Source organism: Nerophis lumbriciformis, linkage group LG02, assembly GCF_033978685.3.
Source record: "Nerophis lumbriciformis linkage group LG02, RoL_Nlum_v2.1, whole genome shotgun sequence".
Classification (NCBI taxonomy): domain Eukaryota; kingdom Metazoa; phylum Chordata; class Actinopteri; order Syngnathiformes; family Syngnathidae; genus Nerophis; species Nerophis lumbriciformis.
The window spans coordinates 8039816-8056100 of record NC_084549.2 but is presented as its reverse complement, the minus strand read 5'-3'; the positions used below and the strand labels follow the sequence as shown (position 1 = coordinate 8056100).

The window sequence follows — 16285 nt, the reverse complement described above, 5'->3', positions numbered from 1 at the left end:
GAAAGGTTTTTCTTAAACTGTTCAACAACTTGCTCACGCATTTGTTGACAAAGTGGTGACCCTCGCCCCATCCTTGTTTGTGAATGACTGAGCATTTCATGGAATCTACTTTTATACCCAATCATGGCACCCACCTGTTCCCAATTAGCCTGCACACCTGTGGGATGTTCCAAATAAGTGTTTGATGAGCATTCCTCAACTTTATCAGTCTTTTTTGCCACATTTCCCAACTTCTTTGTCACGTGTTGCTGGCATCAAATTCTAAAGTTAATGATTATTTGCAAAAAAAAAAAAAAAAGTTTATCAGTTTGAACATCAAATATGTTGTCTTTGTAGCATATTCAACTGAATATGGGTTGAAAATGATTTGCAAATCATTGTATTCCGTTTATATTTAGGTCTAACACAATTTCCCAACTCATATGGAAATGGGGTTTGTATATAGCCCTAAATCACAAGTGTTTCAAAGGGCTGCACAAGCCACAACGACTTCCTCGGTTCAGAGCCCACATATGGGCAAGGAAAAACTCACAACCCAGTGGGATGTCAATATGAATGACTATGAGAAACCTTGGAGAGGACCGCAAATGTGGGTGATCCCCCCACCCCTCTAGGGGAGACCGGATGCAATGGACGTCGAGTTTGTCTAGCATAATATTGTGAAAGTCCAGTCCATAGTGGATCTAACAAAATAGTGAGAGTCCAGTCCATAGTGGATCCAACAAAATAGTGAGAGTCCAGTCCATAGTGGATCTAACATAATAGTGAGAGTCCAGTCCATGGTGGATCAAACATAATAGTGTGAGAGTCCAGTCCACAGTGGATCTAACACAATAGTGTGAGAGTCCTGTTCATAATGGATCTAACATAATAGTGTGAGAGTCCAGTCCACAGTGGATCTAACACAATAGTGTGAGAGTCCAGTTCATAGTGGATCTAACATAATAGTGTGAGAGTCCAGTCCATAGTGGATCTAACATAATAGTGTGAGAGTCCAGTCCATAGTGGATCTAACATTATAGTGAGAGTCCAGTCCATAGTGGGGCCAGCAGGAGACCATCCCTAGCGGAGACGGATCAGCAGCGCAGAGATGTCCCCAACAGGACATCTCTGGCGAGCGGTCCACCCTGGGTCCCGACTCTGGACAGCCAGCACTTCATCCAGGGCCACCGGAACTGTGCCCCCCCTTCCACAAGGGGGGGCACAGTTTGTAGATATACCGGCCCCAGACACACCTTTTTCTCTAAATTTGGCCCCCGAGTCAAAATAATTGCCCAGGCCTGCTCTAACGTGTTGTATCTTCATATGAATTTCTCTTAGTGATCGACACAACTAAGTTTCTCAGCTTACTTTGACACTTTAATATCAAACAATGTATTAATCCTGTGGAGGAGCAAGGAGCCCTGGAAGTGTGTTTGAACATGACAAGCTCAAGGGGGATGAGGAGCAATGGGCTTTTAATGAAGAGGACAAGGTTTTAGCTTGGGAAAATGAACACCAGCCGAGAGTGGGAATTACTTCTGTCGCTTTGAAGTTCATTGGCGAGGCTCAATTAAACAGAAAAGTTCTTTTTTTTTCTTCTTTTTTTTTTCTTGCTCTTTGCTCTGCTTTGCAAGAAATCCCCGACCTCTTGTGTAAAGAACTTTTTGCCTTTTCGCAGCGCCGTGTATCCTCTCTGGCACAGGAAAAGGATGGAAAACAAAAATAAAAATGGTGTTTTACTGTATATGAGAGGTGGCAATTTCAGTTGATAGCAGTCGAGCGCCATTACCTTAACAGCAGGTCATCAGCAGAGAAAATCACTTTTTTACTTCAGTGAAATAAGTTGTATTTTTATTTTTTTTTACCTCATTGTTTTGCATCGTTAAAATGCTTTTTTTTTTTTTGTTCAAGGGCAGGTTTCCTCAGCAACACAAAAAGTGTGAGGTTTCCAAGATGCAACAGCAGAGGCGTAATTCGACATAATGGTAGCAATCTTAGATGGTCACTCTACCACTCAGCAAAGGACACGTTCATATAAAAGGACAAAATGTGCTCTTGACTTAAAAGCAGCGGAGTAGAACTCTTTTCGGGTCTGTTGTCAGTTTGCGACGCTAGTACAGTTTGTTTGGTCAAGTGTGAACGAACGAGAGACCGCCTGAAATTAAGGCTGGGCTATATATATATATATATATATATATATATATATATATATATATATATATATATATACATATATATATATATATATACAGCATATATATATATATATATATATTTTTTTTTTTTTTAAATATATTTTAAATATATATATATATATATATATATATATATATATATTAGGGCTGTAACTAACAATTATTTTGATAATCGATTAGTCTGTCGATTAATACTTCGATTAATCGATTAATAATCGGATAAAAGAGACAAACTACATTTCTATCCTTTCCAGTATTTTATTTAAAAAAAAACAGCATTCTCGCACCACACTTATTTTGATTATTGTTTCTTAGCTGTTTGTACATGTTGCAATTTATAAATAAAGGTTTATAAAAAAAAATTAATACAATTCTTTTTTTTTTAATTAAAAAAAAAAAAAAATTGTGCATAGCATATATCCAACGAATCGATGACTAAATTAATCGCCAACTATTTTTACAATCGATTTTAATCGATTTAATCGATTAGTTCTTGCAGCCCTAATATATATATATATATATATATATATATATATATATATATATATATATATATATATATATATATTTCATCCCTACAAGCCTGTTTTGGCCTGTAGGGATGAAATATATATAGCAGCGGAGTATAATTCTTTTTGGGACCGTTGTCAGTTTTTGACGCTAGTACAGTTTGTTTCGTCAAGTGTGAACAAACAAGAGACCGCCTGACATTAGGGCTGGGCGATATATATATATATATATTAGGTCAGGAAAAAAACATAGAGGCTATTTCATCTCTACAAGCCTGTTTTGGCTTGTGGGGATGACATATACAAACAGCGGAGTAGAACTCTTTTTGGGTTCGTTGTCAGTTTGCGACGCTAGTACAGTTTGTTTGGTCAAGTGTGAACGAACGAGAGACCGCCTGAAATTAGGGCTGAGATATATATATATATATATATATATATATATATATATATATATATATATATATTAGGGCTGCAACTAACGATTATTTTGATAATCGATTAGTCTGTCGATTATTACTTCGATTAATCGATTAATAGTCGGATAAAAGAGACAAACTACATTTCTATCCTTTCCAGTATTTTATTGGGGAAAAAAACCAGCATTCTGGCACCATACTTATTTTGATTATTGTTTCTTAGCTGTTTGTACATGTTGCAGTTTATTAAAAAAAATAATACAATTCTTTTTTTTTTTATTAAAAAAAAAAAAAAAATTGCCTCTGCGCATGTGCATAGTATATATCCAACGAATCGATGACTAAATTAATCGCCAACTATTTTTATAATCGATTTTAATCGATTTAATCGATTAGTTGTTGCAGCCCTAATATATATATATATATATATATATATATATATATATATATATATATATATATATATATATATATATATATATATATATATATATATATCCATCCATCCATTTTCTGACGCTTATTCCCTTTTGGGGTCGCGGGGGGCGCTGGAGCCTATCTCAGCTACAATCGGGCGGAAGGCGGTGTACACCCTGGACAAGTCGCCACCTATATATATATATATATATATATATATATATATATATATATATATATATATATATATATATATATATATATATATATATATATATGTATATATATACATACACATTAGGTCAGGAAAAAAACAAAGAGGCTATTTCATCCCCACAAGTCTGTTTCGGCTTGTAGGGATGACATATACATAGCAGTGGAGTAGAACTCTTTTTGGGTCCGTTGTCTGTTTGCGACGCTAGTACAGTTTGTTTGGTCAAGTGTAAACAAACAAGAGACCGCCTGAGATTAGGGCTGTGCGATATATATATATATATATATATATATATATATATATATATATATATATATATATATATATATATATATATATATATATATATATAAGGGCTGCAACTAACGATTATTTTGATAATCGATTAGTCTGTCGATTATTACTTCGATTAATCGATTAATAATCGGATAAAAGAGACAAACTACATTTCTATCCTTTCCAGTATTTTATTGAAAAAAAACCTGCATACCTGCACCATACTTATTTTGATTATTGTTTCTTAGCTGTTTGTACATCTTGCAGTTTATAAATAAAGGTTTATAAAAAAAAAAATATTAATAATTTTTTTTTTTTATATTAAAAAAAATTAAAAATAATTGCCTCTGCGCAGTACACATATATATATATATATATATATATATATATATATATATATATATACATTATGTTAGGAAAAAAACATATAGGCTATTTCATCCCTACAAGCCTGTTTTGGCTTGTAGGGATGACATATACATAGCAGCGGAGTAGAACTCTTTTTGGGTTCGTTGTCAGTTTGCGATGCTAGTACAATTTGTTTGGTCAAGTGTGAACGAACGAGAGACCACCTGAAATTAGGGCTGGACTATATATATATATATATATATATATATATTAGGGCTGCAACTAACGATTATTTTAATAATCGATTAGTCTGTCGATTAATACTTCGATTAATCGATTAATAATCGGATAAAAGAGACAAACTACATTTCTATCCTTTCCAGTATTTTATTTATAAAAAACAGCATTCTGGCACCATACTTATTTTGATTATTGTTTCTTAGCTGTTTGTACATGTTGCAGTTTATAAATAAAGGTTTATAAAAAAAATACAATTTTTTTTTTTTAAATTAAAAAAAAAAAAAATTGCCAGAGCTCTGCGCATGTGCATAGCATATATCCAACGAATCGATGACTAAATTAATCGCCAACTATTTTTATAATCGATTTTAATCGATTTAATCGATTAGTTGTTGCAGCCCTAATATATATATATATATATATATATATATATATATATATATATATATATATATATATATATATATATATATATATATATATATATATATATATATATATATATATGTATATGAAACAGGCCTGTAGAGATGAAATAGTCTTGTGATTTTTTTCCCACACATACATATATTGCGCTCTACTACGGTATCGAGCACTATTTTTTGGATAACCTTATTAAGACATATATATATATATATATATATATATATATATATATATATATATATATATATATATATATATATATATATATATATATATATATATACACATTAGGTCAGGAAAAAACATAGAGACTATTTCATCCCTACAAGCCTGTTTTGGCCTGTAGGGATGAAATATACCTACCAGCGGAGTAGAACTCTTTTTGGGACCGTTGTCAGTTTGCGACGCTAGTACAGTTTGTTTGGTCAAGTGTGAACAAACAAGAGACCGCCTGAGATTAGGGCTGGGCGATATATATATATATATATATATATATATATATATATATATATATATATATATATATATATACACATTAGGTCAGGAAAAAACATAGAGACTATTTCATCCCTACAAGCCTGTTTCCGGCTTGTAGGGATGAAATATACATAGAGGCTATTTCGTCCCTGCAAGCCTGTTTTCGGCTTGTAGGGATTAATTATACATAGAGGCTTTTTCATTTGTACAAGCCTTTTTTAGTTTGTGACGCTAGTACAGTTTTTTCGGTCACGTGTGAACAAACGAGAGATCGCCTGAGATTAGGGCTGGGCGATTCAGAACAGTGGCCTAGTGGCCAGGGGCGCCGAAAAGGGGGGGTAAAGGAGACGGATTCTAGTGGCCCATGATGGAGGGGGGCCCAGAGATGCCCCTAATGATGATGAAATTATAATACAGAAAAAATAATGACACTGTGTTGGGGGCCCTTTCAAGATTATTTTCATGGGGCCCAAAATCCCTAGCGGCGCCCCTGCTAGTGGCTAGAGCGTCCTCCCTGAGATGGGTAGGTTGTGAGTTCAAACCCCGGCCGAGTCATACCGAAGTCTATTAAAATGGGAGCCATTACCTCCCTGTTTGGCACTCAGCATCAAGGGTTGGAATTGGGGGTTAAATCACCAAAAATGATTCCCATTGCTCCCCTCAACAAGGGGATGGGTCAAATGCAGAGGACACATTTCACCACACCTAGTGTGTGTGGGACAATCATTGGTACTTTAACTTTTTAATTGGAGGATTTATGGTCGTTAGGGTTATTGTTGTTTTGCGATATCGCGGTTGTAGGTTAGAGTTCGGAGTTTGAGTCAGAGGTGTGCGGACGGAAGTCTCCATCCTGTCGTTCTCCTTGGTATTGTACAGTAAGGAAATACCACATAGACTAAAAAGGTCAACTTGAGGACAGTCTAAGGAAAGCACAAAAGGCTGCATTGTTGAATATCAACCTAATTATAAAATGCATTCCTCATTAGTCTTCTTTTTCAGTCTGAAGTGTTGTGGTATTTTCGGGGGTGAGTTGTCATTTTCACCGCACAAATCTGGGCCAGCGACGAGCGACCGGCTTTGTCTTGGCAGACTGTAATGCTGGAATGACGACAGAGCGAGACATTATTATTGTCTGGAAGTGTGACAGTCTCGGTAGGATTATTGATTTCCAACGTCTAGTTTGGGTTGGTACGTGTTTGTAATGGCTTGAGTTTTCTTGGAATTACTACCTTTGGCCTTATTATTCTCACCTATGTCTCACTGACTGTCGATCAGTCTATCGCTCGCCTCTCCTGGTGTCTTGCACCTGTGTCTGATCCAGTGACGTGCGGTGAGGTTGATGGCTGGTGAGGCACTGACTTCATCACAGTCAGATTTACAAACATATGAACCCTAAAGAGTATCTTATTCACCATTTGATTGGCAGCAGTTAACGGGTTATGTTTAAAAGCTCATACCAGCATTCTTCCCTGCTTGGCACTCAGCATCAAGTGTTGGAATTGGGGGTTAAATCACCAAAAGTTATTACCGGGCGTGGCGCCGCTGCTGCCCACTGCTCCCCTCACCTCCCAGGGGGTGATCAAGGGGATGGGTCAAATGCAGAGGACAACTTTCATTACATCTAGTGTGTGTGTGACAATCATTGGTACTTTAACTTTACTTTAACTTTACACATACCAACTATAGCACACAAAAAAGCACATTTAATTAAAAAAAACGTTATTATGGTCTTACCTTTACTTATAAATGAAGTCCATGCGCCGCAACTAAAGCCCTCACTTCAACTTTCCACCTGCAAGATTGAATCTATTTAAAAAAGTGTAACCGAGGGTTTATAAATGTCGCCTATACTGTATGAAACTACAAAATAACAAACACGGAGGCTCCAGTTTACACGAGGACCACTTTATTTACCTTCTTTCAAAAACTTCCGCTCCACTCCGTGTCATCACTTCCGGTCTTAGCGCCTTCAAAATAAGAGCTCAAGGCATATACTGTATAACAGCGCATAACAGGAACTTAACATCACAAAGAGGAAGGCCCATGAAAATAGGTTACAAAAGTTATTTAATAAGAAGCCAAAAAGTGCAAAAACAATAATGTTCGTGTTGGAGGAGTTGTGAATTAGATACACCTGCAGTCTGCAGGTGTACCTAATGTTGTGGCCCTGCAGTCATTCACAACTCCTCCAACACGAACATGATTGTTTTTGCACTTTTTGGCTTCTTATGAAATAACTTTTGTAACCTATTTTCATGGGCTTTCCTCTTTGTGATGTTAAGTTCCTAGTGTGTGTGTGACAATCATTGGTACTTTAACTTAACTTTAACTTTACACATACAAACTGTAGCACACAAAAAAGCACATTTAATAAAAAAAAACCTTATTATGGTCTTACCTTTACTTATAAATTAAGTCCATGCGCCGCAACTAAAGCCCTCACTTAAACTTTCCACGTGCAAGATTGAATCTATTTAAAAAAGTGTAACCGAGGGTTTATAAATGTGGCCTATACTGTATGAAACTACAAAATAACAAACACGGAGGCTCCAGTTTACACGAGGACCACTTTATTTACCTTCTTTCAAAAACCTCCACTCCACTACAACATGTCATCACTTCCGCTCCTGGCGCCTTCAAAATAAGAGCTCAAGGCATATACTGTATAACAGCGCATAACAGGAACTTAACATCACAAAGAGGAAGGCCCATGAAAATAGGTTACAAAAGTTATTTAATAAGAAGCCAAAAAGTGCAAAAACAATAATGTTCGTGTTGGAGGAGTTGTGAATTAGATACACCCGCAGTCTGCAGGTGTACCTAATGTTGTGGCCCTGCAGTCATTCACAACTCCTCCAACACGAACATTATTGTTTTGGCACTTTTTGGCTTCTTATGAAATAACTTTTGTAACCTATTTTCATGGGCTTTCCACTTTGTGATGTTAAGTTCCTAGTGTGTGTGTGACAATCATTGGTACTTTAACTTAACTTTAACTTTACACATACAAACTGTAGCACACAAAAAAGCACATTTAATAAAAAAAACGTTATTATGGTCTTACCTTTACTTATAAATAAAGTCCATTCGCCGCTGTTGTGCTGGATTAATGAACCCCCTGACGGGTGTGTTATATCAACTAAAGCCCTCACTTAAACTTTCCACCTGCAAGATTGAATCTATTTAAAAAAGTGTAACCGAGGGTTTATAAATGTCGCCTATACTGTATGAAACTACAAAATAACAAACACGGAGGCTCCAGTTTACACGAGGACCACTTTATTTACCTTCTTTCAAAAACCTCCACTCCACTACAACATGTCATCACTTCCGCTCTTGGCGCCTTCAAAATAAGAGCTAAAGGCATATACTGTATAACAGCGCATGACAGGAACTTAACATCACAAATAGGAAAGCCCATGAAAATAGGTTACAAAAGTTATTTAATAAGAAGCCAAAAAGTGCAAAAACAATAATGTTCGTGTTGGAGGAGTTGTGAATTAGATACACCTGCAGTCTGCAGGTGTACCTAATGTTGTGGCCCTGCAGTCATTCACAACTCCTCCAACACGAACATTATTGTTTTGGCACTTTTTGGCTTCTTATGAAATAACTTTTTTAAATAGATTCAATCTTGCACGTGGAAAGTTTAAGTGTGGGCTTTAGTTGATATAACAATTCTACGGCGGGGGTGCAGGAGGCGGGATTACTGGAGCCTCAGCCAGTGCGTCTTTTGCAGCCGTTTTATGATCGCTCAGCACAAGAAATACGTTACACACATACAGTTGTTGACAAAATACACTGTACATTATATACCTCAGCTAACTAAACTATGGAAATGTATAATATAGTTCATATAGCAATACGGTCTCACTGCACAGCAGGCCAGCAGTTAGCCGAGTCCGGAATCCATGTTGAGGCACTGAGTGACGTGCCTCAACTGGCTGCTGTTCACCGCACCGTCTCTTCTCAGTATTTGAACGGCAAATGTGAAAATTCAGCGATTTTGAATAAAAATAATCTAAAACTGGTGAAGTTAAATGGAAAATAACTTTATAGTATAATCACTGGATACATATAACAATTTAATTAATTTTTTTTCTTTTTACTCTAGTGACTGCACGTCACTGGTCTGATCCATGCAAATATCTAGAGTCTGTCCTCAGCTCCAATCCAGTCTTTACTTTGTTGCAATGGGTTATCCAGCAGTGACTTTGGTCTTGTCAGTGTCTGGTTTGCTTCAGTTCTGTTTGAGAGTCAACTTCTGGTGTGTTTGCTCTGGCAGTAAGGCAAGGTAAGTTTATTTAATTGAATTTCGTTGTACTTGTGCAATGACAATAAAGTCCTATCCTACCCTAATCAAACGTGGAAGACAAACTACTTGGACTTGGACTAATAGAGTCAACTGGACCTGCTCCCTACTATCACCCAAAGCCACATCCCAAGTGCTGAGAGCCCTTCACCTTAAACCACCACCAAAAGCTGGGAAACAGCCATCATTGATCATCGCTGCTCGCCGAGAGATAAGAGAGAACTCAATAGATTGCTATAGTCTTTTTTTTGCTTTGACTTTGGGGTTTAATAGCCTGGGCTGTAATTATCCCGACTTAAATGGAAAGATGGCAGCGTCCCCTTTTTTCAAGTCTCATTTACCAAAGCCATCCCACTTCTTTAGGAGTTGGAATCTGGCTGTTTTCTCACTGTGGTAAGTAGTCCGGGTGGCTTTTACTGACCATTAAAGCCCATCAGCCATGGCACTTGTTAATAATAAGGGATGTCTCCGTTTTAATGGATGCAACCTCCGGTCCAAGGAGGTCGGACTGGAGGCTGCGTGCAGAATTAATTAATGAGGCCAAGCGTTTGCTGGTGAGTGACACATCCAGCTAACAACTAATGATTTAATGTTTGCAGCTATTGTTAGTTATATTTCATGCACACATTGGAAGAAAAGACTTTGGCACGAGTGGTGGATTGCTATTGATTTATACAGCAAACAAATAACAGCTGATTTGTTGAACAAAATATGTAAGTGCACCTTAATCACCCTAATTAAAAAATTCAATTATTCTTCATCTTCTTTTTCTTTGTTTCAATTAGTTTTTTGTATTTGTATTCCTTTGTTGGATGAATACTCCTATTATTCATCTTGTTTTCGTATTCTTCGTCATATTAGTTTTCCTATTTGCATTTGTATTCTTCGTTTTCGTATCCTTCTTATTCTTATTTGTACCCTTGTATTCTAATTCTCCATTTTTTTCGTGTTAATATTCGTACTCTTTGTTTTCGTATTTTTCGTATTCGTCTTCTCCATCGTCTTTGTATTCGTCTTCTTCAAATTCGTATTGGTCTTCTAGGTATTAGGATTAGTCTTCTTTGTATTTGTCTTTTCCGTGTCCGTATTTTTCGTATTCTTCTCGTTCGTATTCTCATTAAATAAAAAAATAAATAAAAAATGCAAGTTAAAAATACCAAATGTTAAGTACTGAAGAGAGAAAAAATACAGTGTAATGATGATTATGATTGAAGTAATCATGGTATTATTTGATTATAGTAATAATTATTCATGTTAGTAGTAGTAATACATTTATTTAGGGCAAAGAACAAATGTAAACATATATATCTGTGTTCATAAGTGCTTTTTAAAACACTCATACACACACAGCAAACAAAAAAGTCATATGTTATGCTTAAAATGAATGATATAACATCAATTAAAATTGAATTGTAAATACAAATATATTTTATAATTATCAAGTGCCAAGCATATACAGCAAAAAATATATATACATACATATATATGTGTATATATATATATATATATATATATATATATATATAAATATAAATACTGTACATATATATGTATATATATATGTTTATATATATATATATATATATATACATGCATATATATGTGTATATATATATATATATATATATATATATATATATATGTGTATATATATATATATATATATACATATATATATATATAAATATATATATATACATATATATGTACAGTATTTATATATATATATATATATATATATATATATATATATACACATACATGCATATATATATATATATATATATATATATATATATATATATATATACACATACATGCATATATATATATATATATATATATATATATATATATATATATATATATATATATATATATATATATATATATATATATATGTATATATATATATATATATATGTATATATATATATATATATATATATATATGGTAAATAGTAAATGGGTTGTACTTGTATAGCGCTTTTCTACCTTTCTAAGGAACTCAAAGCGCTTTGACACTATTTACACATTCACCCATTCACACATTCACATATCGGAAATTATCGGTATCGTTTTTTTTTTATTATCGGTATCGTTTTTTTAATTTATTTTTTATTTTTATTTTTGATTAAATGAACATAAAAAACACAAGATACACTTACAATTAGTGCACCAACCCCAAAAAAACTCCCTCCCCCATTTACACTCATTCACACAAAAGGGTTGTTTCTTTCTGTTATTAATATTCTGGTTCCTACATTATATATCAATATATATCAATACAGTCTGCAAGGGATACAGTCCGTAAGCACACATGATTGTGCGTGCTGCTGGTCCACTAATAGTACTAACCTTTAACAGTTAATTTGACTCATTTTCATTCATTACTAGTTTCTATGTAACTGTTTTTATATTGTTTTACTTTCTGTTTTATTCAAGAACATGTTTTTAATTTGTTTATCTTATTTTATTTTATTTTTTATTTTTAAAAGTACCTTATCTTCACCATACCTGGTTGTCCAAATTAGGCATAATAATGTGTTAATTCCACGACTGTATATATCGGTTGGTATCGGTATCGGTTCATATCATTATCGGTAATTAAAGAGTTGGACAATATCGGAATATCGGATATCGGCAAAAAGCATACTTGCCAACCCTCCCGGATTTTCCGAAAATTCTCCCGGGACAAATTTTCTCCCGAAAATCTCCCGAAATTCATGCGGACCTGGAGGCCACGCCCCCTCCAGCTCCATGTGGACCCTCCAGGTCCGCATGGAGCAATGTTGTTGTAATATATTGAGTTGGAGGCAATAACCAGGCGAGGGGATGAAGTGCGTCTCTTTACTGTAGACTTCAGAACAGACTCACACACTTGACGTCAGGTGCGCAACACCACGTAAATCGTTGGCCAACCAAAAAGTAACCCCAGTACGCTATAGCCAACATTCACCAGGAGATAGCAACAGACAAACATAGATAACTCTATGACATTCCTCCCATTTTAGAAATGTAGAAGATAGAAATAAACAACCCAACCAAAAAATGCAGCAGCTCAATTAAAAAACTGTACTTTAGCCACATTCTTTTTTTTTTTTAGTACTGAACTCTTAACCCTCATTTGTAAACAATAACATGCTTATTATACAAACAGTATTTGTACATCTTTAACACAGATTTTTATACTGTCTTCAGAGATTCAGTTTTTTTTGGTGGTACTTGAAACCTTTCTGGGTATCTGCGGATCACTGGTGGGGTTTTTGTTGTGGGTGATCTGAGTTCTGATGATGGCAACTCAGCAGCCCTTGAATCTGGTTCAATGATCACACTAGTTTGTGTCTGACTCACTGATGGTCCTGATGATGGAACTGAAACAGCACTGTCCAGTTGTACTGATGGCACATTTTCTGCAACTGGTGGAGACTAGATAACTGGCAGTCTCTCCATGTTTTCTCGCCATGGTAACATGTGATCTACATGCGCTGTGTGCTGTCTCTGTCCCTCTTGATAGATAGATAGATTGATATATATAAGTATATCATATATATATATATATATATATATATATATATATATATATATATATATATATATATATATATATGTATATATATACGATACACATATATAATATAAGAAAATACTTGACTTTCAGTGAATTCTAGCTATATATATATATATTATATATATATATATATATATATATATATATATATATATATATATATGTGTATATATATATATATATATATATATATATATATATATATATATATATATATATGAAATACTTGACTTGGTGAATTCTAGCTGTAAATATACTCCTCCCCTCTTAGCCACGCCCCTAACCACGCCCCCTCCACCCCGACCAGGTTCATGAAAGAAGCCTTGTGATTGTTCCATCTGGTTTTGAACTCTCCTTCAGTTAATCCTACATATGTGTCGGATGTGTTAATGTCCTTGCGTGTTACCTTAGATTGGTAGACAACTGATGTTTGTAAGCACCCCCCGTTGAGAGGGCAATCAGGTTTCTTTCGACAGTTGCAACCTTTGTTGGTTTTGGAGTCGCTCTGTCCGGGGGCCGACGGCTCATTTGCAATTGTTTTGTTGTGGTTTGAGATGATTTGTCGTATATTGTTCATACAGCTGTAGCTCAATTTAATGTTGTTCTTGTTGAATACTTTTCTTAGGGTGTTGCCTTTGGGAAAGTGTTTGTCAATCAAATTGAGGAATTTGTGTCCAATGTTAGTTGAGACGTTTTTGCTGTATGGGGGGGTTGTACCAGATGATGTCGTTTCGTTTTCTGTTCTTTTTCGGTTGGTTTCCTGGCGTGGGTTCATAGGTGAGGGTGAAATTGTATCCGCTTTCATCAAGGGCTTTTTGGTACGGGGGGGGTTGCTTGGTCAAATTCAGCTTTGCTAGATGACAGCATCGATTGCCTTTTATTAATTCCGGTAGGTATTCTTTTCGCCCCTACACCAGCCTGTACCCACCCACTCTGTGCCCTATATAATCCATGGTATGTGAATGCTCCCATTAAAATCTCCTGATGATTGAGGGAAACCCCCCCCTCATGAAACAGGCCTGTAGAGATGAAATAGTCTTGTGATTTTTTTCCCACACATACATATATTGCGCTCTACTACGGTATCGAGCACTATTTTTTGGATAACCTTATTAAGACATATATATATATATATATATATATATATATATATATATATATATATATATATATATATATATATATATATATATATATATATATATATATTGTAGGGAGTACACATAAATACATAGATGGATACATAACATAGAGACTTTGCAATGTGATTTAAAAATCTAAAGGGAGCCACCATAGGTCCAGTAAGAACATGTTTTTTGTATTAAAATAAGAAACCATCAAAAATATTTCATATTTCAATTGTGATTTTATTTTTTTAAGCCAATAAAATTGTTGAGGCACAATTTCATCAACAAAAATACTTAATATCTAATAATATTTGCTTTATTGACTTTACTTGACAGAAACTGAAAAACGCCCACAAGATCTGGCTGTAAAACCCACAATAAAAACTTTATATTTACTATTTAACAAACCTATTTCAGAGTTGATGTTACACTCTCTGGTTATGCCACCGAATCGTTAATTACACTCGTACAGCAGACTGCAATTATACACACAACAAGCCAATGCAATACGTCGGCAGATTAAACTTGAACGCTTTCTTTGCGTGTTGCTCTTTGCAAAATCCTCCACCTTCCTTCTCCAGTCTGCAAATAGACAAGCGGGTTGCCAAATGAGAAAACACTAATGCACAAAATGTAAACGCTTTCGTCCTCGCGTCACGCGTACGGATTTAACCTGCTGCTGTGCAAAAGAAAAGAGACCACATAGGAAGGGCAGCAATACACATAAAGTGGGACTCTGGGAAGAATCAAATTATTATTTCTCATGCATTATATTTTCCCAGATCGTAAAAAAAAAAGCTCTTTGTGTTTTATTAGAGGTAATTTTCCCCTCAGATACATGTGACGACACATTTCAAATATCCGCTTCATTTGAATGTGTGATAAAAAATTTTTTTAAATAAAATAAAAAAGATGGCGTCATATACTTTTTGTACGTTATAAAAAAGTCCAAATTAAAGTATTTCAAAGCAGCACTCCAACAAAAAAAAGCCGCGTAATTAAAGGGAGACATTTCAATGAAAGACACCCTTTTGAAGAGTGATTATGCCGATCTTTCTTAATACTACACAGATTAGCTAATACCCTCTGATGGCGATAGCTGCAAGGCTGTAAGACAGGTAATTAGGAGTGCGCTCGAGCGGTGCAAAGCCGACGTTCAGACACCTTTTTTTTTGTATTTCTTCTCATTTCATTTTTTTTTTTTGCCTCTCTAAAGCTCCTTACTACACAGACTGATGGACTTGAGTTTTTTTTCCTAGTGAAGGGAGGACAGATATTTATCCCCTCCTTGATGGATAAAACACAATATGTCAAAGTCACTGATTACCAGATAGAACCGCACCCTCACCCCGGGGTGATGCATCACCTGCTCCTCTTCTTTTTTTTCCCCTCCCTCCTCACACTCATTAATGCATGAACAACCGGGGAATTGAATCGCAATCCTCGGTTGGTACTCGGCTCTCTGCAAAGACTGCATTTGGTATATTTACAGTCCAGTGACGGGGGCCTCACCTGCCATCATGGAAAGAAAAAAAATGTAAAAAGAAAAACAATTAATTAAATTGTTATATGTATCCAGTGATTATATTACAAAGTTATTTTCCATTTAACTTCACCAGTTTTAGATTATTTTTATTCAAAATCGCTGAATTTTCACATTTGCCGTTCAAATATTGAGAAGAGACGGTGCGGTGATCAGCAGCCAGTTGAGGCACGTCACTCAGTGCCTCAACATGGATTCCGGACTCGGCTAACTGCTGGCCTGCTGTGCAGTG

The 16285-nt window shown here is 35.2% G+C and overlaps 1 protein-coding gene across 1 annotated transcript in view; it reads left to right on the top strand.

Moving 5' to 3' along the window:
* Positions 1–16285, top strand: part of LOC133580422 (protocadherin-15-like) — an 888230-nt gene that overhangs the window by 33367 nt on the left and 838578 nt on the right. The window lies entirely within an intron of this gene.